The sequence below is a fragment of the Rhynchophorus ferrugineus genome, unplaced genomic scaffold (genome assembly GCF_030347505.1).
Source record: "Rhynchophorus ferrugineus isolate W39M unplaced genomic scaffold, kcgeb_rfMv2 rfM8, whole genome shotgun sequence".
NCBI lineage: Eukaryota > Metazoa > Arthropoda > Insecta > Coleoptera > Curculionidae > Rhynchophorus > Rhynchophorus ferrugineus.
Window position 1 is genome coordinate 26,818,512 of NW_027472587.1, and position 25,198 is coordinate 26,843,709.

Genomic DNA, 25,198 nt, shown 5'->3' on the forward strand with positions numbered 1-25,198 from the left:
TCAGTTGCTTTATGCAGTTCATTGCCTTTAGTTGTTGTCATTCTGGATCCCCATCTTGTATTTTTTGCATTAAAATCACCTCCAATTATAAATTTTTCTCCCAGGTTGCTTAGGACATTCAAATAATTGTCCTTTTTTGATTGTATCTTATAAGACAATAAATTGCGGCTATTTTAACCTCGTATCTGCTTGGTTTAATAGTTACTGCTGTTACCTGATTTTCTGATATCTGATTACATTACATTGTTTCTTGAGGTTTAACTTGAGTTACTTTATTTCTCCTCTCTTGTAGTGTTTTAGCAACTACACATCCTCTATTACTTGCCGGATGCGCTTCATTGCAGTTTGCACATTTCGGCTTAGCTTCTTTGAGTTTCCTACGCTCTGTGGTGATATGTTTACCTGAACATTTTACACATCTAGGTTCTCTTCTGCAGAATTTCTGTGTGTGTCCAGGCAATTGGCATCTTTTGCATTGTGGTATTAAGTTCGATTTTTTTTTTGAGGTTCGATTTTTATTTCGACCCCTAAAATTATTTAATACCAAAAATATTTTTTTTGTGTCCGTATTATGTTCAAAGTCTAAAATAAATAGAGGTAATTGCTTCTTGTGGATTAAAATTTCTCCTTTGTTATATTTGGCCTTTTACTATTTGTCGCATTTAAGCATTTAAGCCCATTTTGGTTTAGTTCTGCGATAATTTTTTCACTTTTAGCTGTTGATGGAAGCCCTCTTGCCATAACTTTGATGTCTCTGGTTTCTTTGTCTTCATAAGAGTGCCATTACGGTTTCAGCAACTCTAAACAATTTATTATTTTTGTGAATGTTGTACGACATTCGGTGTTCAGTTTTATTTGTCCATTATTTAGTACCGTTGCTTTGAATACTATATAGTCAAAAATAATATATAGTCAAGAATACTATAAAGTCAAATTCGGTAACATTACTTACGATAATTGGGGGTGGTCTGGGCATTCTAATTTCTTTATTTTGTTTTATTTTTATTTGCTGTGGTGAAGATCGTGGAGAATTATTTGTTTTTCTTTTTTTATTTTTAACCGCTATCTAGCCTACTTCCTTCTGCAATTCTTCTATATGTAACAATTGGATTGCTTTTGTTGGCTTGTTGGTTTATCGTTGTTTTGTCCTTGCCCTCAGAGCTTTGTTTATTTAGTTGCAGCTGGAGAGCATTTATTTGTTTTTGCATATTGGTTAATGCAATTTCAAGACTCTCCGCGCCGACTTTTCGTTCATCCAGGCATTGTTCCTGTTCGTTCTGGGTTGTAGTTGTGTTCTCTACATTCAAAATTGCAATGTATGATACGTCTGATGTCGATATTTACATTTTATCTATTTTTTGTGAGGTGTTCTTCATATTTTTTTATATATTGTTGAAATAATACTGTTATTCTTATGCTTCAAATTATCCTACGCTGCATTTGTGGTCCAGATGTTAAGTTTTCGACCCTTAACGTTTTATGGCATTTTGCATTTATTTTCTACTGTACTGACCTTTTTCTCCCTATCGCACTTTCACTTTTTACTAGTCTTGAATATATTATTGTTATACTTTTTTTTAACGCCGAATTTGTGACAGAAAATCAAACGTCGACTGGTCTTAATATAAACATATCCCCTCGTTCTTTCGATTGCACAGTCTCCCTGAGATATTCATATTTGAATGTTAGATCCTTTCAAATTAGGATCGGTGACGCAGTCTCCTCTCGAAAACAAATCTCCGCATAAGTCCCGCAAGGTGCTCCACCAGCCCCTAACCTGTTCAAACTTTACATGACTGATTTCTTACTCCACAAACATTCCCACACAAAATTTTATTCAGATGATACAGCTTTCTTTACCACCGGTTACAGCTCCGACGGCATCCGTGACAGACTTCAAGTCCAACTGAATCTGGCGACTGCGTGGATTCTATTCTACCGAAAGAAGGAGTTCCGAGCTTGTCGCCTCCAAATCGATAACGTCCCTATCCCCTGGCTTCAGAAGGTATCATACCTCGGGCTCAAGTTCGACCTCAGGTTCCAAGAGTCAGCCAAAATCGAGCACGCTATCTGCAAAAGCAATGACGTGTACAGTTTACTTTTCCCACTCCTCTGTAGAAAAAGCCCTAGAAAGTGACTATGTATAAAATGCTAGTCCATCATCTGCAGTCTGCCTCTTCGAAGCACAGGTGTGGTTTAGGTACGTTTCTGGGAAATAACTTGAACTACTCCAAGTTTTCCCATCCAAAAAAGTCCGTGTGTTACTAATACTTAGTGTAAGATTCTCCCTAGGCGCCTTACAACACCATAATATCTTGATGAAATTCCTACCCATCTACAAACCCTGGTAGATAAACTATTACAGCAATTCCAATTTCTGTGTCGCCCGCAAAACACTTCTCTATCCCGAATCCGAAGCGACATCAGCAAAATACCATTTAGTTTTAACTGATCATCATGAAATAAGAAAATTAATTAATTAATTAATAAGAACATTAATCGTCATGGCCAGGGCTCTCCTAAAAACCGACCAAAGGATTGTACGTGGTCGTTGTCTCATCTGGACAAAAATACTTACGAATTACCAATACAAAATTATTAGTTCTATCACCTGTATCATTATCCGACAGTTTGCCTTTGACGATATTCTGAATAATATTATTTTTACCCAAATATCGATGATATAGTCTTATGGAATGGTTTCTCAAGTTTCTCGACTCCAAATTCCAATAGTATACGGCTATCGCTATCTATTTGTTGCTATCAAATGATTTTACAATCATTACAATCTTCCCGTTATCTCTCTTTAATTCATCTATTTCTGGGAGCGATAAACACATCTCTCCACCTGTTAGCAATTTTTAATTATTTATCTTTACAGCGCTGCTCTTCTATATCTCTTCCTCCGCTTTATTTCTTATATACCCTTGCCTATGCTATTTGCCTATGTTCGTTAGACATGTCCATATTGATATATATTGTTCAATACAATTTAAGTACAATTGCATGCCTCATGATCATATTTATTGTTGGTATTTTACAACTCAGGTCCTCCCACCCAATTTTCTGGAGCTTTTTTAATTTTAATAAAACTTTTATAGCAAGGATGTGTTTCTTCACTAAAGTCTACATGTCATTTATCTATTCCTCCTCATTCTCCGTCTTCACTACCAATCCTTGAACAACTATCTTACACTTCTTTATCTCTGCATTGATATATTCAGTCATATTCCTCATTTGCCTAATTCCCGTTTTAATAGCTTTATTTTCATTGTTAGTGTCTTATGTTCCTGATCTTGCACAGCTCTTCCCTGGATATTATATTTCTCCCTTTTCTCTTAATAGTTACTAGGGAAAAATAAAAAAGAAAAAAATTAAATAGAAAAATATTAAACAATGAATAAGCTGTATCTGAATCTACATCATGATTGACTAACCAAATGGCTGAGTCATGCTATGACATAAAGAAAAATGAAAATCTGATCTAGCCGTATTACAAAACGATATTTCCACTGGTTTACTCTGAAACAGTTCTTCGGTATGCATGGATGATGTTACCTATCCTCAATGAAATATGATTCATTCTTTGCTATTTCGCGAAGGGTAATATTTCTTTTGTGACAGTTCCTGTTTCATCGCCAAAACGATACGCTTCGTTTAACAATTCCGAATACGTATTTTTACGCCTAGTTAAATATGAATCGAATGTTCGATTGTTAAAATCTGGGCCGGAAGTCAGATAGAGTAATAAAATTACAAATATTAGTACCGTAGAAAATCAATGAACTGAATGCTAGAATATATGTTTCAAACTAATTCGAATAATATCTTACATAATTAGTATTTTCATATATTTTTTATGTTTTAAAGTCTCCTATTTACCAACGAGGTTTTGTCTGGATTGGACCTACTGTTTAACCTGGGCGCCGAACCACGGTACTCGGCATTAAACCTACCACGACTAGCCAGTGGCCAAATTAGAAATAATCCCAGAAGACATCATTTCTTACCTAGCCTGTTTATTGGCGTGATTGGGATCATTTACTTTATCGAATTTTGCACTCATGCCTATGACAAACATAAATATTAAACAACCACGAACATAAATTTACAACCATTCCCCAGCAGGATTCTAACCCGCGACTATCGCAACAGTAGGAGGACCATCCTATCGCCTTTACCACTGCGCTAACCAAGCCGGAATTTTATATTTTCCATAGAGAATTTATTCATATTTATTTCATTTTAAATATAAATCAATGTACTGCTTTAATCGATAGTTGTTTATCACTTTTTTGTTAAACTTAGAATTGTGATCATGTCACCATTTTATAATGATCTGATATAATAACTGCTTTTCAAAAATATATAATTTCTGCGGGAAATAAATATTTTAATTAATAACACCCCTTTTTTTCTATATTAAGGTACAAATACTATCCAGAGCCTACGTACTGTATAACTTGATGTCAGAATTCAATTTATATATATTAAAAATGGGTACGAAATCAAAGCTATTGAACAAACGTAAAACAGAACGTAAAAAAAATAAATCAAATTCATAATCTAAAACATAACTGTAATCATAGCTCATACATTACACGTATTGGGGAGATGTTAGCCAAAAAGTTAAGCTAGAAAGAGAAGCATAATAGTATAGTGTAGCCGTCCATTTGAAAGTTAATGCATTGAAATGTCAATATCGGTCGTTGTGCCCAAATGCAGATAGATCATTTACAGAGTCATAGGATGAGCATTCCGAACGTTTGTGGGGCTTTTTAGCAACTGTACAATCATGATCCACCAAAGTGTTCAACCACTCTGTCAGCAATTGACCTCCCAAAACTTTAATTTGCTGATGATGAGCCAACAATAGACGAATTGCGAACGGTAATATAATACATACGAAACTTCAAAGAGGCATCTTTGGTTGGGTTATTTAAGTAATATGTATGATAGGTATTATTATGATAATAAGGTATTATTTGTATTTTCGCTATGATTTCGAATGTATACACTCACCTCGAATAACTTTGGAAGCTAAACATATAGTTTTAAATTTATTTTTCAGGTATATTACGGTGGTTCCATTAGATGATAGGAGTACAAAAATGATTTGTTAAATCTATTTGTGATCCGAGCCAATGGTTGCCAATAAAATGTTGTATATCTACTGATTTTCAATTTGCTAGTGGTTCCAATTATGTAAATATAATGTTGCAAATTCCTTGACCGATCTTATGTTAGCTAATAATATCATATTCACTGATATTGATATTGAAGCTTCCAACATTCTTCTTGGTATAGTTCTCCACGATGTACGAAATTGCTTGAGAACTAGTGAAGAAAATACCAAGTTATTGGCAACTAATAGCTGTGGTCGATCTATATTGTGAAGAACTGCCAAGCAACAGCAACAGGTTAAGAAGTAAACATTCTCTCCGGGCGCCGCCTTTGAATTTATAATGATGTACTCATATTGGTCTATTACAGATAAAAGAGTTGAATGTTGAAGTCCTACAGAGCTAAAGTTCTAAATATCTTCAAAACATATTTCAAAAATTAATGTGATTTTTGTTATTTCGGCAGATTCAAATTTTGAGTTCCTTTTAGTTGCATTTCAAACTTTAATTGTTCATTTTATGGAGGTCTTCGTGTAATTTATTGAATGAAACTATGTTTCCCTTAACACTTTATTAATAACACTAATTACTATCTAACTAATTAACTAATGAAAATGTATGAATGTTTGTTTATTGAATTCATGATTGTTGATTGAATGTAAGATGCTTGGACGTCGAAAGATAAACGAATCTGCTGTCAATTTTTCTGCGTGCCCTTGATCGTTCTTGGTCAATCTTATTCTGTGGCCAGTTCGTGATAAGAAGAAGAGGCCTGACGTCACCACAATTGTTATTTAGAGGTTATAACTCTTCTCTATAAGAATTTTGCTGGTTTGGTAGCCTCACTGATTAACTCACTTGGACGGACTTTCTAGAGACCCGTAGGGGCATGGTTGTTGTAAATGTATGTTTGCCATTGCTTCTAATTGTGATTACCCGCAGGTAATAGTGCAAAATTCGACAAGGAAATCTGCCCAGTCGCTCCAGTAACTGAGCTGGATAAGATAAAACATACTCTGGAATGGTAAGCTTACTATCCAGGGCCGTTGTTTGGAGCCCATGCTAAGCAGTAGACCCAGTCACTAAAGAATCCAGAAGCTTGACGTAACTAAATCCCATATACATATCTCTGCATTATGAAACTGTTAGTATACTACATATATTCAATTAAAAAAGATATTAAATTTATTACTGATATAAACCGATTTAATAAGATTTATTAAATGAAAAAGAATAATAAGTATGATTCATTATTGTTTCTTAATCGACACATTTAGGTCATACAATATATTTAAGTAATATACTATGATTTAACGAAACTAGTTACCTTATTGAAAATAAAACCGATCCAATACTAAACTAATTACTTATATAAAAATGTATTTATATTTCGAGAATAAATACTTATTTGGAAAATACTTATTATAGGTATTAATGGAGTTCGTAGAATAATTGCTCAGTCTGTATTTAAGTGTTGTGTGCAAATTTATATAATTTTGTTATTGCATGTAACATTGTAAACGTTTCTAATAATGCGTTATTATAACCTGACCTAACGATACAAATAATATCTAAAATTATTATGTTTGTTAGCAAGAATTAAAGACAGAACCACTATTATATTTTGACTCATGATCATGAGTCCATAACAGGCACTCGGAGACAGTGTGTACTAGTCAAAAAATATGTTCTCGGTACCTCCAGTCTCGCCACAGTTGGAGATCGAGTGCAATTGCTCTGGCCGGACAATAGTAGTCTACATTTTAGATCGTTTTCCATATGTTAATCCATGCTTTCTGCCGAAGCTGTACCCTGCTACTTCCATTCAAAAGGTCGATTTCATCGCAGAAATTTGAGAGGACTTTGAACAAATTTGTTTTTTAACTGTGTACTTATTGTCGTATCGTAAACGAATGACTTAATTTCTGATACGATATCGCAGAGAAACATGAGATATTTGCCTTAAACATCGTATTTGAAAGACGTCAAACTTACAGATGCCGCACTGCGACATTGTTTAAGTCTTGGAGTCACGCACAAGAACTTTTTTTTATTACTCTTCGTGATTCCACAATCTGCCCTATTGGCATAAGTATTTCTTATGTCTATATTATATATACATGGCATGTAGAAAATCACTTCATTAAACAATCTTCTGTATAAAATATTATCTTAATTAATTAGTCTTATTCTAAAGCTTATTCTAAAGTCTACGTACGTCTAGTAATCAGATTAGGTGGTGTTAAACGTTGTAGTCTACGCACTTCACTATCACGTCGCATATTTAGCTGATTAGCGAGTACATTGGGATGCACACACTCTTTCGAAGTACTTCAGACAAACACGTTGAATTACACTCGTTATAGGTTCTAGAGGAATATCGCGTTGTATCACTTTATTTGAAATATAGTACGGAGCATCAACAATGGCACGCAATACTTTATTTTGGAACCGTTGAATGATGGATATATTAGATTTGCTAGCGGTACCTCATAGTTGGATTCCATATGCCCAAATGGGCTTGAGTATAGTTTCATACAGTAATACCTTGTTATCTAATGATAACTTGGATTTGCGCTCCATGAGCCAATATATTTGATATAATTTGAGTCCAAGTTGTTTCCGTTTAGAGAGTATGGGCTACTTCCAGGTTAGGCGTCGACCTAAGTGCATACCAAGAGATTTAACATGCTCTGCTTGGGGGAGTTGACGAAGATTGATATTCACTGGTTCTTCTACGCAGGGTAAACGTTATATGCGTGGATTTTGTTTCATTGGCTTTAATGCGCCATGTCTTCAACCATAATTGTATTTGCTCCAAGTGGGTTTGTAGGTTTATTGATGCTGTGACTGGAGCTTCATGGTATATTATGATTGCTGTGTCGTCTGTACGTATTACGGATCCCAAGTAGTTAAAATACACACTGATCATAGCGACCTTCCAACTTTTCGATACTATTTTTGTAGTACGATTTGTCCTTTGCTTCAAAATAGGCCTCAGTTTCGGCCATCACCTCAATCGGCTTCAGATTCGACAAACATTTCTTCCCAGCGGGCATTCTTTTGAAATCTGAAAACAGGAAATAGTCGCTGGGGGCCAGATCTGGAGAATACGGTGGATGAGAAAGCAAATTTGAAGCTCAATTCATGGATTTTTGCCATATTTTTAACTGACACATGGCACGGTGCACTGTCTTGGTGAAGCAGCACATACTTTTTCTTCAAATGCGGCCGTTTTTCGGAGATTTCGTCCTTCAAACGGTCCAATAACGCTATGTAATAGTCGCTGTTGATGGTGCCTCCTTTTTCAAGGTAGTCAAGTCCTGAAGTCCTGAAAACTTCAATACCTTTAATTACTTCTTGGATTTGCGTGACTTATTCGGTTGGATTTCTATTTGGAAAATGATTGAGATTATTTTGTTGCATAATATATTTACAAAATAAATGTTGTCTTATATACGTCTATGCATTTGAACTTATAAATTACTGTTTTTTTTTACTAAATAATTCTAAATATAAGCCATTAAGTTAAATTTTCAATTTCCAAATTGCTAATGAAGCAAATCTATAATTTCTTGTAATAAATTACGAAATCGATTCTTTAGTTGTAGAATCCTTCAAAGCCTAGAAAACTAGTAATTATCGCATATCATATATCCGTGGATTCATCATGACGGGAAAACAAGAACAAATATTAACATTTCCACCTCAGACATTACTAGCGATCAACACATTGGCCACCATTGTTATGAGAGTGGCTCAAATATGATCCAGACAAATATTTTGACCCTTGTATTTACTATTGAAAAAATTTACAAAAATTTAGCGTGTTCTAGGTATTTTCCCTCACTAGTTACGCATTTTGTCCATCTTTCCGGAAGTTTTTGATGCCGGTATCGAAGAATTCCTTGTGCAACTCGGACATCCTTGTGCAACGAACTCCTCTACCTCGTCGTCGGTGTTTAATATTTGACCTCCGAGGGCTTCTTTCAATGGTCCAAACATGTGGTGATAAATCCGTACTATAGAGGAGTGTTCCAGTATCTCCCACCCTAATTCCGATATTGTATCGAGAGTGAGGTGCGCTGTATGAGGGCGCGAGTTATCCTGGAGAAGAATCGCACTTCGTGCTGGAATGCTCCTCCGTTTTGAGAGATAAGCGAGTTTCACGTGTCTTTTCAGAAGTTTAGAGTAGTATTCAGCATTAATAGTAGGTTGGGTGTGTAAGAAATCGCCGTACAGCACGCCCCGCCGGTCCCAGAACACCATACACAGAAACTTACCCGCGGCCCTGATTGTATTCGCTTTGACTGGCGTCTTTTCCTCCTTCTTCCTGCATTCTTTAGTCATCTTGCTTTCTGGAGTGTAATAGAGTACCCATCTCTTGTCTGTAGTGAAGATTCGCGTTAAAAACCGTCCTTCTCCGCCTCGTATTGCGTCAGCAAGCGGCGACAAACTTTAAACCGCATAAATTTTTGCTCGAAGTTCAGCAGTTTATGAATCTATCGCGCCGTTAATTTGCGATATTGAAGGTATTAGTGGCTGATAGTCTCTACACTACCAATACTGATGCCGAGTTTAGCCGAAATGTCTGGAACATTCTTCCTACGGTCCTCCAAAATAAGTTGTTCTATGCGGCGAATGTGTCTATGGCGGTGTGATGCTGGTTCGCGGTCGACGATCATACGGCTCATTCTCGACGGTTTAGCGGCCATCTTTGAATGCTTTGGCCCATTTAAACATGCCAGCCCTATTCAGGCGCTAACTACTGAACTAATTTCGCAAACTTAGAAAAATTTCCGTCTTTTTAACGCCTTGCCACACCAAAAAACGAATGACACTACGTTGCGCTACGGCGGTCGGCACTTGACATTCACTCATGGTCGTAGCACGTGCGTGAAACATGCGCTCCCGACGAAAACTACGCCACACTATTCGTAAGAGACCCAGCTATCATATACCCAAGCTACGGTCTTTAAGACATACATGCCCGCCATCTACAGCGTTTGTCTCCATCATATTTGAACCACCCTCGTATATCGCATGGCGTTCAAATTATTTTGTCTATTCCATGTATATTAATATATTAATTAGATTAATTATATATGCATGAGCTACTAAAATATTTACAGCTTAACTATTTTCAGTACTAAAACGCATTCGTATTATTCTTTGTAATAGTAACATACCGCGGAAAGAGAATATTCGTTCGCTTTCAAACCGATTTATATAGGTGGCGCCCATCGTACCAGCCTTATCTCTGCGGCGTTGTGGGTCTCGATATGTCGGTGTATTAAACAATATGGCGAATAATTAAACACCGCATTAACATCCCCATCCGGCGACTGCCCACAGAAACTGATTCACCTTAAGTGATTGATTCTTGCGGTTGTTCCCACGCGTGGGACGATCAAACAAGCCCACGACACGTTCGCGAAGTCTGTTTATAACTTATAACTTTCTACTATAACACGGCGCTGTACCGAAAATTGTCGGTAATACGATAATTCGACGTGTAATGTCGTACGCCATACATATTGAATTTATACATATTTAAATAAACTTACGATACGAGTTAATGCAGATTTTAAATTATTATTAAACTATTTGGATACATACGAGTGGTTATATTTATATTTTAAGCCTTGCTTAAGCAACACATTTTCAGATATTAAAACATTGTAGTCTAAATATTTGTAGTCAGAAATTGTTGTTGAAAAATCATAATTAAAATGGTTTTCCAAAATAAATTATTTTCGGAGACATAGCTGTTTAATTGGTGCGGTATACAGAAACAGAACTTTAAACACTCTTTAGTTAAGGCAGATTTTAACTTTTTTTAATTTTAACTATTTGTGTTTAAGTTCTTGAATAGGCTCAGAATATTTTCAGATATTAAAATATTAGGGGGGTCTAGAAATTTGAAAAAATGTCCAAAGTTCGTAATCTTAGCAGACCACTGATAATTGCAGTTCGTCGCGTTCACTAGTAGCCCAAGATACTGATTTGTAAGGTCTGGATAGCTCTAAATAAAATTGCAGTATCTATTTATAGAAGCAAATCGAAATACTAATTGGCGGATATTCTCGCCAAAGATGCTGTTACAAATTTCCAACTAATCACAAATATATTATATTACCAAGATATATTTCCCTACATAGATTATAAGATAAACAGTCTGGTACAGCTTCAGTCGAACTTGCTGGAAAAAAATAACGATCTATGGTTAAAAAAAAGGTTTGCTTTTTCCTGCTATCTCTCCAGATGGGAAGTACATACAAACAAATCTTGACATTGTCAGTTGACATTGAGAGACACCTCTATGTCCTCACTGTGAGGAACCCATATTCGTCTTTTACCCTTCAAACAAATGCAAAAACTTATTACCTATTAGGAAAAGATATTCCAATAAATTTCAATGGAGACAAAATTTACTTCATCAGAAAAATCTTTCCAACTTTTATTTTAAAGTGTACTTTTATCTTGTACATAACTATCTGATATCTTCATTAATCTATATTATAATTTATTTAATATTACTTTTATTTAATTAATCTTAATTTATTTATTGTTTTGTCGTTTCTTATATAAATTTTATAATTGCTTTTACCATTTTACATCATACAATATAACCCATTACTCGACTGGTGTCTTACTATTTTGAATGTTTGTTTCCATTTGAAAAAGTTCTAGCCCCTTGATTTTTAATTTTTCTACATACTCATTTCATTCTCATTTCTTAGACTGACATAGGTTGGTATTATTGATTGATGGTATTATATAATTGTTTTTGTTATTATATAAATGTTTTTCACACTTACAAATAATAATAAATCAAAACAATTCTACCTAAACAATATTGTTATAGATTCCCATCAATAAATTTGCATAAATAGTAGTTTTTAAAGAGTTTACAGGTATACAGAAAGAGAACTTTAAACACTCTCTAGTTAAGGCAGATTTTAACTTTTTATTAAACTATTCGGATACCTACCATTGGCACTATTTGTGTTTAAGTTCTTGAATAGGCTCAGAATATTTTCAGATATTAAAATATTAGGGGGGTCTAGAAATTTGAAAAAATGTCCAAAGTTTAAGCCCTCAAGAACATGCTCTTAAGAGGATTTTTCAAAATTATAATTATTTTCTGAGATATAACTCATTTATTGATGAGGCATCAAAAACAAAATTTTAAACATTCTTTTCCACGAAACTAATTTTTCCAAGACAGTTAAGATTTTACTATATTAATACAGATTTTAAATTTTAATTAAACTACAACTACTTACTAACTTTGAATACATACGAGGGGCAGTATTTATATTTTAAACCTTGACCAAGTTAAATATCTTCAGACGTTATAGTGTTAAGGGGGTCTTGAAGTCGCAGAATCTGGAAAATAAACTCAAATTTCCAAAGTCCAAGCCTTCAAGAATATGACCTTAAGACGATTTTTCAAAATTTAAATTATCTTTGGAGATATACCAGGTGTACCGGAAAGTAATTACCGGTTTTTCTAACAGATGTAGTCATTAGATTTAAGAATACAATGTTATGATTTCACACATATGTCATTTTATTCTACCGATATCAAGCTTCAAAAGTTAGGTATATTATGTTTTGCGAAAGTAACGTCATCATAGATCGATACCTTCTTTGAAAATGTAAAGTTTTGTCTGAAAGCGTGTTTTGCAGCACGCGTTATTTTTCTTATTTAATAAAAAAAGCCATTGTGGCATAGTTTCGAAAATTCAAGGGTGATTTCGATGTGCGTGACAAAGAACGTTCTGGTAGAACGAGAACTTTTAAGATGCAAGGCTTCACGAATTATCCAAATTAGACCCAATCCAAATTGAAAAATAATTGGCAGAAGCATTAAATGTGGCCCAATAGGCGACAATAAGATTATGATTGATGATTTATGATGACCGTCAAAAAGAACTATTAACACCATAGTCTACATACAAACTAGCTTCAACTTTTAACGAGAAATTTTTACAACTGATAATTCTATTTGCACGCTAATACAACCAAATGATAACATAGTATGAGATTTATCAGCGTCATCATTTCATAGCTGGCTTTTGAAAATAGAGTATCATTAGTACGCTGCTGTTAGTGTCGCGTGACCTTCAAACAAAATTTCTTCGTCCATTGTGCTACAGAAAATGATCCAACTTTCCTTAAGCATCGCATATGAAGGGACTCAAACTTACAGCTATCATCAGGCTTATATCCCTTGACGAACACATGCAGGAACTCATAAGAATAAGATAAACTTAGGCATAAGTTCGACATATTGTTCGAAAATATAAAATATGGCACGATCATTTAGCTGTAAAGAATATTGGTTCTTCTAGTATTCGATGTGATCTGAATAAAACTCAGAAGGGCTTTGTATTCATGCAAAAACAAGAGGTGACCCAAGAACATAATTAGAAGTTATTGATGTACAAAAACCGTTAACACAAAATAATCATCTGACATATTGTGATATTAAGACAAGCTATTTTAGACAAATTTGCTATATGACATATTTTTATATATATATATATATATATATATATATATATATATATATATAATTTATCTATAATATATATATATATATATATATATATATATATATATATATATCATATTCCCAATTGTCGGTTTTGATTTCGACGGTTTAAAAATGCTGGCTTTGATTTCAATGACAAAGAGTTCGAATTTTCGAAAACTCTTTACACTAACTCGGTTCATTTAAAGTAACAAAATTCTTGGTTCGATGTATTTATATATTTACTTCCATACTCTATTTATAAAACATAATTTCAGCAAGATAAGCGACAATGAGTAGAGAGGTTAAAGTGTTAACAAACTTTTCAAACTAATACAATGATGTGTGAAAACTGGGCCGTGATTTTAAGCTATGTGGAGTGTACCATTGTACATCCATCAAGTTGTGTTAATTAAGTTTAAGTCTGAAATCTTAGATCTTAACTTTAAGAAGAACTTGAAGGAAAAATCTATAGAAAGCTGATAACTGATTGTAATACGTGTACCATGTGCTTTTAAGTAAAAAATCATGGAATAAAGTTGTCTCAACTTAGCGACAAAAATAAATTTTTAAAATATTTTTAAGTCTCCTTTTTACCCATGATGGTTTATCTGGACTGGACATACAGTTTAACGTGGACTCCGAACCACGATCCTCGACATTAAACCTACCAAATGGCGAGTGACCGACTTAGAAATCATCCCAGAAGACATCAGATCCTACGTAACCTGGCTACTGGCGTGACTGGTATCATTTTCCTTGTCGGATCTGCCTAGGAAAATTACAAATATTAAGCAATCACAAGTATTAAACAATCACAAACATAAATTTACAACCATGCCCCAGCAGGATTTGAACCCGTAACTATCGCAATAGTAGGTAGACCGTCCTGTCGCCTTTACGGCTGCTCCAACAAAGCCCTCAAAAAGAATATCGATAATCCCCTTAATATTTTATTAAATTATAAAGACCTTAAATTATGAAAACTATGAAGGTATTAATCAAGGAGCAGGAAATAAACAAATTAAAAATAAACCCATGAATAACACAAATTTACGCTTAAATAAACGCGTTCTGGAAACCCATAAATAACAAAGAAATTAACTGCTTGTAATTAAATATTTAAAACTAATCGAATGATTTTGATCTCACATACTTCGCTTTATATAAACACCTCCTGAATTCGCAATTTTCTTTCTGCTTAACTGTTTGATACTATTTTATCTGTAACAACATAATTACAGAAAATGATCATGTATAAGATATTTATCTTTAGCTGAGTAATTATTCTCCGAGTACCATTAACATCATAATTGTGTTCCAAATAAGTAATTATGAAGTACAAGGAAATATGTATATCAGTATTAGTTTTGTTTTGCGTCAGACGTAGTAAACAAATTATGTTGAATTGCAAAATAAGATCTAATTATATAATTTAGTATGACCTGAACGTATTAAGAGGGTACTAGTTTATAAATTTGAGTTGTCTATTATTTTTCCATAGAAGCCTAACTGTTTAAGAATATGCCGTTAAGAAGATATTTCAACATTTATATTATATTCGGAGATTCGGAGCTATTTTGGTGACGCAGCATCTAAAAACGAAACTTTTTCTAGAAACTACTTGTTTCGAGACCTTTTACATGATATTTCAACTAAACAAAATATCAAAATTATAACAATTATACTTATAAACATTCTAAACCATAACGACTATTGTTGTAAATTATAATAAAACTTTGATTTTGTTATTATTCAAAAATTTGGAAATTTCAATAACTTATAATAAAAGCTTAGTTTCAAGTTTCAAGTTTCAAGTTTCTTAGTTTCATAAGCTTTTATAACTGACATTTGAATTATTTAAGAAAGTATTACTTGCAATATTTCATGAGAAATTACAGCTATACATATACAGTTAAATGACTGACTGAATTATTTTATTACTATTGTTCTCTTATACTTACGTCAATATACAAGCAAGACAGATACAATACGGGATAAATACACTAGTATGAATTAAAGTTGAAAGAACTAAATGAGCTAAAGTTAAAACTAACAATTATACACCATGCGGGTTCCAAATTCGTGTTGTTTGATATTTTGATTTCCTATCTCTTGTCCAGTAGCTATATTTCTTCTATGTTGCCATGACTTAGTAACCCTATTTCGTGTTTTAAGTTTCTTGTATTAATTTCGGATAGTTTTGTAAATACGTTGTATGACAATTTTGGTATTGTTGGATTAATAGTTGGTTTGATATATTTTCGTCTAACCCCATAAGTTCAAATAGATTTTGACTGATAAAACCTATCTCTCTTGCCTTTATAGTTAAGTTGCGAGTATCATCCGACTAACCAATACGATTCTTCGAATGTGAGTCTTTCTAATCTGCTCTGTTTGTTGTCTAACGTGTTTTTTATTTAAATTTAGGAATTAAAAGTATTTTCGGATTTTAACATATGCAAAAAAACTTCTTTGGTCACAACTTCTTTAAGTGCTAACCAAGTCCCTTTTTCATTTGTAGTCATGGTTACTTCGAAGCTGAAAATACAATTGCATGACTGAAATATCAATTTAATAATATCAGGTATCTATTTTTAATATCAGATCTAATATTTTATTCTCCTAGATTTTCTGCAAAATGTTCTTCCAGGGTATAAAAGGTTTTTTATGGGCCATTTTTTGGCCATTTTTTTAAATAAATATTGATTCCTTACATTGATGGGCTTTACTATCCCATTCACATATAAAATTTACCAATTTTGTAAATCCCTTTTGACTTGGATAACCAAGGAGAATAGAGGCAGCAATTGTCAATTTATCTTATAAACTTGTTTTTAAACTTTATATATTAAGATGAGATAAATGGGGGATACATATTTTATTATTAATATTTTATAAATAAGTAAACCGATAAATCTATAATAAAGTCCAAACTATTTCTGGCAGCTCTCTGTATATTGAAATTCAACACATCTCACGTACCCAAGAGCTATACAGAGAATTCAAAACTAAACTCTGAGAATGAGTCTTTAAATCTATTTCTCTGGCTATCATACAATGTCTCGCATGTTTGATTGATCAACATTATCTGAAAGGTGTGAGTGCACTCAACAAAATGTTAAAATCATTGCAGCAGGCAGCTCTGTAATCACGTACTCCTTGATTTATTTATTCCATAAAAAATTGTCACATCTGAGCCGTCTGACCCTGTTATTAGATTTCGAGTATCCAAATTTCGAAGGTACTCGAGATGCTCCCCTATAGAAGTAGATAAGCTCTTCAAACTACCAACTGCTTCTACTACTCTATCTGCTCCTTGTAGTTTCGTAATCTTAGCAGACCACTGATAATTGCAGTTCGTCACATTCACTAGTAGCCCAAGATACTGATTTGTAAGGTCTGGCTAGCTCTAAATAAAATTGCAGTATCTTCGCCTTGGTATCTATTTATAATGGCAAATCTAAATACTAATTAACGGATATTCTCGCCAAAGATGCTGTTACAAATTTCCAACTAATCACAAATATATTATATTACTAAGATATATTTCCCTACATAGATTATAAGTTAAACAGTCTGGTACAGCTTCAGTCGAACTTGCTGGAAAAAAATAACGAGCAATGGTTAAAAAAAGGTTTGCTTTTTTCTGCTATCTCTCCAGATGGGAAGTACATACAAACAAATCTTGACATTGTCAGTTGACATTGAGAGACACCTCTATGTCCTCACTGTGAGGAACCCATATTCGTCTTTTACCCTTTAAACAAATGCAAAAACTTATTACCTATTAGGAAAAGATATTCCAATAAATTTCAATGGAGACAAAATTTACTTCATCAGAAAAATCTTTCCAGCTTTTATTTTAAAGTGTACTTTTATCTTGTACATAACTATCTGATATCTTCATTAATCTATATTATTATTTATTTAATATTCCTTTTATTTAATTAATCTTAATTTATTTATTGTTTTGTCCTTTCTTATATAAATTTTAGAATTGCTTTTACCATTTTACATCATACAATATAACTCATTACTCGATTGGTGTCTTAATATTTTGAATGTTTGTTTTCATTTGAAAAAAGTTCTAGCCCCTTGATTTTTAATTTCTCTATATACTCATTTCATTCTCATTTCTTAGACTGACATAGGTTGGTATTATTGATTGATGGTATTATATAATTGTTTTTGTTATTATATAGATAGACATTGACATGAGATATAGACATTGAGAGACACCCCTTTGTCCTCACTGTGAGGAACCCATGTTCGTCTTTTACCCTTTAAACAAATGCAAGAACTTATTACCTATTAGGAAAAGATGTTCCAATATATTTCAATGGAGACACAATTTACTTCATCAGAAAAATCTTTCCAGCTTTTATTTTAAAGTGTACTTTTAACTTGTACATAACTATCTGATATCTTCATTAATCTATATTATAATTTATTTAATATTACTTTTATTTAATTAATCTTAATTTATTTATTGTTTTGTCGTTTTTTATATAAATTTTTTAATTGCTTTTACTATTTTACATCATATAATATAACCCAATACTCGACTGGTGTCTTACTATTTTGAATGTTTGTTTTCATTTGAAAAAAGTTCTAGCCCCTTGATTTTTAATTTCTCTACATACTCATTTCATTCTCATTTCTTAGACTGACATAGGTTGGTATTATTGATTGATGGTATTATATAATTGTTTTTGTTATTATATAAACGTTTTTCACACTTACAAATAATAATAAATCAAAACAATTCTACCTAAACAATATTGTTATAGATTCCCATCAACAATTTTGTATAAATAGTAATTTTTAAAGAGTTTTAGAAACAATTTACTTTAATTATTTAACTTGTTATTTGTGTTATAGTTTTCATTGATTGAAATTATTTCTATTTATTTGGTCAGAACTTATATTCTTGCTGAAGCGGACGCACGACATACTACTTTACATTAAGTACTACACGTTACTGCGGAAAGTGAAGCTTATTACCTGGGAACTACCGCATTTGTAAACTTGATGACATAAATTATATTTTCATCTTGTTCGCAAGTCCCTCCTATAATGGCGTTTATTTATGTACCAGAACTTCGAACATTCGGTTTCATCGACCACCAAAACCCAAACGAAAACGGAACGAAATGATTTATAATACGTAAACAATAACTAACACCAAAAGCCAGCTGAATGCCGGTAAAGTTGTTCCTTACAAGATGGTAATCACGATAAAGATGCTGCTAATGAGTCTGAATAACTCGGCAATGACATTAGACGTATCCAGCTGTGCACGGGATGAGTCCCGAGTCCCAATAGAGAGGGCCACTCGGTCGGGAGGTCTTACCGCCTGCTGGTACGACTCTGAACTGTACGTCATTCTATCAGATTCACATGAAGCAGTACTGTTCGAACAAATTACAACCGATACTAGTATTAAATAGTTCTAGTGTCAGCGTATTTCGTGTCTGTTTTACAAATTTGAATATCGTTTCTGACTAGGAATGTTCCGGCTAGGAATATTTGACGCTTTTACGAGGGTACACCGAAAGAAATCCAACAGAGCTTAGTCTGTTATACCATATATTATGATAGCGACAGCATTATCAGCGACGTATATTGATGAAAATGCGAAGTTTCACAATAAATAGTTGCCAAATTCGAAGATTTTAACATTTCTACACATAAAATAAAAGTTTCTCATTTAGCAAAACCAAGTTCTTCCATGTATACAGACGCTAGTAATGGGATACTCAAAATTTAATTTTTCACTCATTACGTTTGTTATTTGATTTAAAGAAATCTTCTGGTAAAGGTCATCAAACACTATAGACATATAGTGATGGCCAATTATTGGTTTTAATTTCAACTATTTAAAAGTTGTGATTTTGATATCAATGACAAAGAACAACTTGGATGCCCACAAAAGTTCCAAGACAATAGAATGCAAGAATTGTTGGTACAAATCCTAGCTCATATTCTTGAAGAACTTTGAGACTTGTCTACGAAGATTATTCGGGCTTTGACCATAATCTTGACGGTTGTTAGAAACCGACTGTCAAAGAGAATTTGTCTTAAATTCTGAATGTCAAATGAAATCCCTATGAAAAATAATTCCAATTTATCAAAGACCTGCATATTAGTGTCCTCTTCGAGTGTCTTCACCAGAAGTTAACATCATTAATATGGAAGACATATTGTCAGAAAAAAACATATCTGTAGATCCAGCATATACATACAGTAAACTAAATATTTTTTAAATTATAAAATAAGATAAAAGTTTGTTCTGTTACATAATAATATAATTTGAAATAAATAATTTGAGTTGCCTTCCTTTGCTAGTTGCCTTTGAGTTGCAATCCTTTAGATGTTTCTAAATAAAGTGTGACATGCGCTTTACTGTTACATAAAGTTATTCAGCATATTATCTCCATGAAAGCTGTAATGGGTGTGATTCAAAGAACAACTAAAATTAGGTCAATATATTGTTATACATAAAACTAATGACACCATCCAGCCAAACTACAGGAGAATTTATTAGTGGCGAGTACAAAGCAAAATTACGTTTTTGCAAAACTCAAAAACCAATTGACCATTATTTGGAGAGAATCCAGACAGTTTAATAACCCTATATTTACGTTTCAAAATTGAAAGGGAAAGAGAACAAAACATTGCTGAAAAGAGAAAACTGCGAAAGACATAGCAACAAATAAGAACAGGAGAAAACAAGAGTTAATTCAACAAGGCAACAAACGAGCTCAAAGAGCTAATAAATAACGAACAAAATCAAGGAATTCAAAACTATTTTGAAAACTTAACACTAAGTGATGTAACGGGATATTCTCTCTGGAAAGTAACAAAAAAGACTAAAACACTTCAACAACATAATCCACCCATTAAAATTGATAATATTATGTTACCTAGGCTAGGACTGATAAAGATAAAGTGGAAGTTTTCTCTAAACTCTTAATAAAAGCATTTAATCCGTAGCCATCTGAAATATCCGCAACGGAAGAAAATATATAGCTAACTTTCTTAACACTCCGCTTGAATTAGAATTGCCACATGAGAAATTTACTGTCAAGGAAGTAGACAAACAATAGTTAAAGAAATCAATGCTAAAAAAGTCCTTGCTTTTGATCTAATTCCTGGAAGAATATTTAGAGAGCTCTCAGAAAAATGCATGAAATTAATATCTTTTATATTTAATGCCCTGTTAGGACTAAATTACTTTCCTAGCACTTGGAAAGTGGTTTAAATCATCATGATTCATAAACCAGGGAAAAATCCGAAAATCGTCTCCTCTTATCGTCCTATTATCCTTTTACCTGTGATCCCTAATATTTTTGAAAAACTATACATTAAAGACTTAAAATAATCATAGAAAAGAGAAATATTATTCCAGGCCCTCAATTTGGCTTGATGACTAAATGATAAAAAATATTGCTCCGCTGCATTTCTCGATATGTTTCAAGCCGTCGACAAGGTGTTTCACACTGGACTGTAAATTGAAAAAGCGTTTGCCCCATACGCACTTTCAACTACCAATTCAGAAATCACAGACAGACTTTTTATTATTGTAAAACTGGGTGAAGAATATAATAACCTTTTGATCTCAACGTTAAATATCAAACAGCTTCGCCTTGAACTAAACCATATGTATTGGCTGATAGGGCAAAAATCTAAATTATCCTTAGATAACACGATTTTGGTGTAGAAATCAAAACTTAGGCCCATTTGGACCTGTGGTATTGAACTGTGTGTGGTACTACTAGAAAATCTAACACAGATATCCTCTAGAATTTCTAGAATAAAGTGTTCCGAGCCATCGTCGATACACCATATTATGTCTCCAACAAACTAATTCAGCGAGTGTGATTTGAAGTGTTAGTGCAAAGTACTCTGAAAGACTGTTAAATATACGCGATGACAGTGAAGTAAGTCGGCTCAAACTTAAACTACCATATGAACTGATTAACAGATACATAAAGTGTGGTATAATAATCTCTAGAGTATGTTTGAATAGTCTTTAAAATAAGTTAGAATAGAGTTTAGAATAAGCTAGAACAGTATCTAGAACAAGATTTAGAACAAGAGTTATATTTTATAACGGAAATCATATTATAATATTTATTGCGCCGGGCAGATTGTTGAAGTTAAGAAGAGATTAATTTAAAAACTCTTTGTTGAGTAAGGTAGAATAGTCTTTAAAATAAGACTTGTTTATACATTTTAATACGAGATAACTTACTGAAGAAAAAATCAAATAAATTGTGACTGGACAGAAGAACTGAAATTCTAGGACACTGAAAGAAGTTTCTTGAGATGTTGGCTGTTATTTTAACTACAAGAACAATTAAAATTTTATAATAAAATATCTATATTACGAATACCGAATGAATTATTTACCAATCCTGTATATAACTCTAAACTGTTCGATTTATATTTTAAAATAAATATACAGAATGTAGCAGAAAAAGAAATACAAGGGAAACGATAACATTACATTAAACTATTAAAGAATTCTATTGGATTGAAGCGTAGTGGGTGACGATATATGGTTTCGTGGGTCCGCGACGATTAAAAGATTCGAAACTGAAAATCTTTAAGTCCATCAGTGATATACGGAGGACATTTTAATTGATTTTTACAACGAAGGATTACACGCGAAGTGAAATTTATTGGCTCCATTCATGCGACGGGTTGAATCCCATCGACGGTGTTGGCCAGTGATAGGCTAATTATGTTAAACGGCCTTAATACTTTAATACTAGTAGGGTCATTGGGGGTATTTAGATATTTTTTCACTTTAAAATGATGTTTATAGAGAAAAAAATGTACTACATAAATTGATCGAAGAATTTTTCATTAGAATCTACAACTTTCTCCAACTTTCTGCCGACAAGTCATATCAATAGACGTTTATAATCATCATCATCAATTTATGTTCGGACTTTCTCAGCACATCAAAACCATGTTGCATCGATCTGAACAAGTGATAATCAGAACACGTTATACGTTCGCTGAATACGCTAGGTGGAGCAACACTTCTGAATGTATCTTTTACAAATGTTTTTTTAGATGGGTTAGTCTGTTACTCGCTGGTCTTATTTGCAAAAACTCATTGATCACTTTGTTCAAGTAACGACCGTAGATATCTGTAATAACATTTTCATTTGATTTTAACAGCTTATAATATATAAGTTTATCTTGCTGATCTCACCATATGCCCAGAAAGACTTTAGGGCCATATATTTATGTATATTGACTGGACTAACCTTTGTTCGTCCATAATATTTTCTCCTTTGAATTTTCCTAGTAGATCTACCTTTCATCACCAGTCAATATGCCACAGAAAATTATTCTTCCTTACGATGCGAAGTAGCCATTTTTTGAGACCTTTGCTAACCATGTGCAGAAACTGTTGATTCATCAGCTGCTAACTCCTTGAAATTCATTTGAAAGGTTCAGCTAGGTTTTCGTCTAATAAATCTTACAATTCATTGCCTTCGAACTTTTCTGGCATTGAGGACTACTTACATATAGACATAATCATTACATTATTCTATCCATAATTTATAATTTATATGTAATAGAGTTTACTATAGCAAACTCCATCAGCCAACTCATTAACCATGTATAGCAATTTGCTGTATATGGTTAATTTGATAGATCCTTGATTACGTCAATTGTCATTGAATATAATTAACGAAGTAACATCCCTTTATTCCTTAATATATATTTCCATTCAGTATCTTCAACAATTAAATATCACCATAATAATTTCCATTCAGTATCTTCAAACATAATAAATATCTATAACAAATAAATCAATAGTAGCAGAGAGATCAAAACAATTTTTATATTCAAATAACTAAGGACAATTATGAATTCTAGAACTTTTCAATTTCAATATTTTACTATTTATAATCAATAGGTTTGTCCGATCTTCTCTGTTTCTGCAAAATCAATTTTTCAATACTTTATTATTATGTAGCGCTAGTCCATGTCGAGATAATACTGATTAAAGTAGTAAACCAAGAAATAATCCATACTATAGATACAAAACAATCTAATTAAACAAAGCTGAAATATATGATATGGAAGTTGAGAGTTATACCAGCAAATCTAGCTCAAATAATTCGAAAAATCTCAATCCAGAACCCTTGTTAAACTCTAACTCAGATATTCATATATAATAGTTTTTGTTTTATATTTTAAAGTCCCTTTTTTACCTATTGACAGACGAGTGACCATCTTAGTGGCTATCCCAGAAAATATCTGGTATTACCCATCCCTGGTTACAGACATGATTATGATATTTTTCCTTCTCGACTTTTGTATTCTTCCTAATGAACAATCACAATAATAAGTGTACAACCCCGCAGGATTCTAACCAGCGTCCATCGCAATAGTGGAATGGTCCTGCTGCTGTCGCCTTGAACACTGACCCAACTAAACAAGCCTTTCTATATTGTTCATATAATATCTAAAAATAATCAAAATACTAATGTTTAAAAGAGCGCTAGAAGATTCTATAGACGTTATTCTGCCCGAACATTGCTATGTTGATTGGATGGTTATTTCCATATCTCCATAAAATAAATGCCATGAGTTTATTAACATCCAATTTGTGAGTCATCAAAATATTACGAATTCCGCGTCTGTCAAGACAATATACAAAATTAAATACTAAAATGATTTTATTTTATTTAACACTACATAAAACACTCACATATAGAAGAATTATATATAAATATTTCAAATATATGTTATTAATTAAGTCTATTCATTAGTTTTAAATGATTTTTTCAAATTTAAAGCTTTATTCAAAAAAATCGGTAAATTCTATTTTAATGAAAAAATCGTCCAATGATAGCGCCAATTTTTCCAATCTTTCCGGCTATCTGCCATCCTTTGGGGTTATCCACGTATCGATTCATCTCTTAATATCTTAAGAGGTGAAGCGATGCTCAGACAGGTTACGAATCATATGACGCAACAAGTAATAATCAGATGAGGCAAGATTTGTAGAATACGGCAGGTCGGATAGCGCTACCCCTTTTAATATTTCTAAGTATGTTTTCACCAATGTAACATGTGGTCGAGCGTTGTCATGCTGAAAAGTAAGAATGTTGTGTCTTGCGCATGTGCAGTGCTAGTCTCAATTATGATCGATAGCAATCCCCGTTGATTGTCACTTGTTGAAATCAATGGAGCTTGACACAGTATACGGTAACACTCAATCCCATTTTCCTTCAAACTGATAAAAAAGTTGTTCGAAAATACTATTCACACATTAGAAATTTTCAAGGCAAAGTTTGTTTACACTTCGATAAAATGACAGATACGAAGAAGTAAAGCCTGTCAGTGAAGCTTTAATATGAAGCCAATTACAAATCTACCAGATGCGGTTTATTACACATATGTAAATCCTTTAAGATTAATGTATAAGCCTGCCATCTTTTGAATATATTGTCAACTTGGATGAAATGTTAACAGTTAATAAACCTAATTTTACTTA

The 25,198-nt window shown here is 33.0% G+C and overlaps 1 protein-coding gene across 2 annotated transcripts in view; it reads left to right on the plus strand.

Moving 5' to 3' along the window:
- Wnt2 (Wnt oncogene analog 2) overlaps positions 1-25,198 on the plus strand; it is a 402,687-nt gene that overhangs the window by 358,164 nt on the left and 19,325 nt on the right. The window lies entirely within an intron of this gene.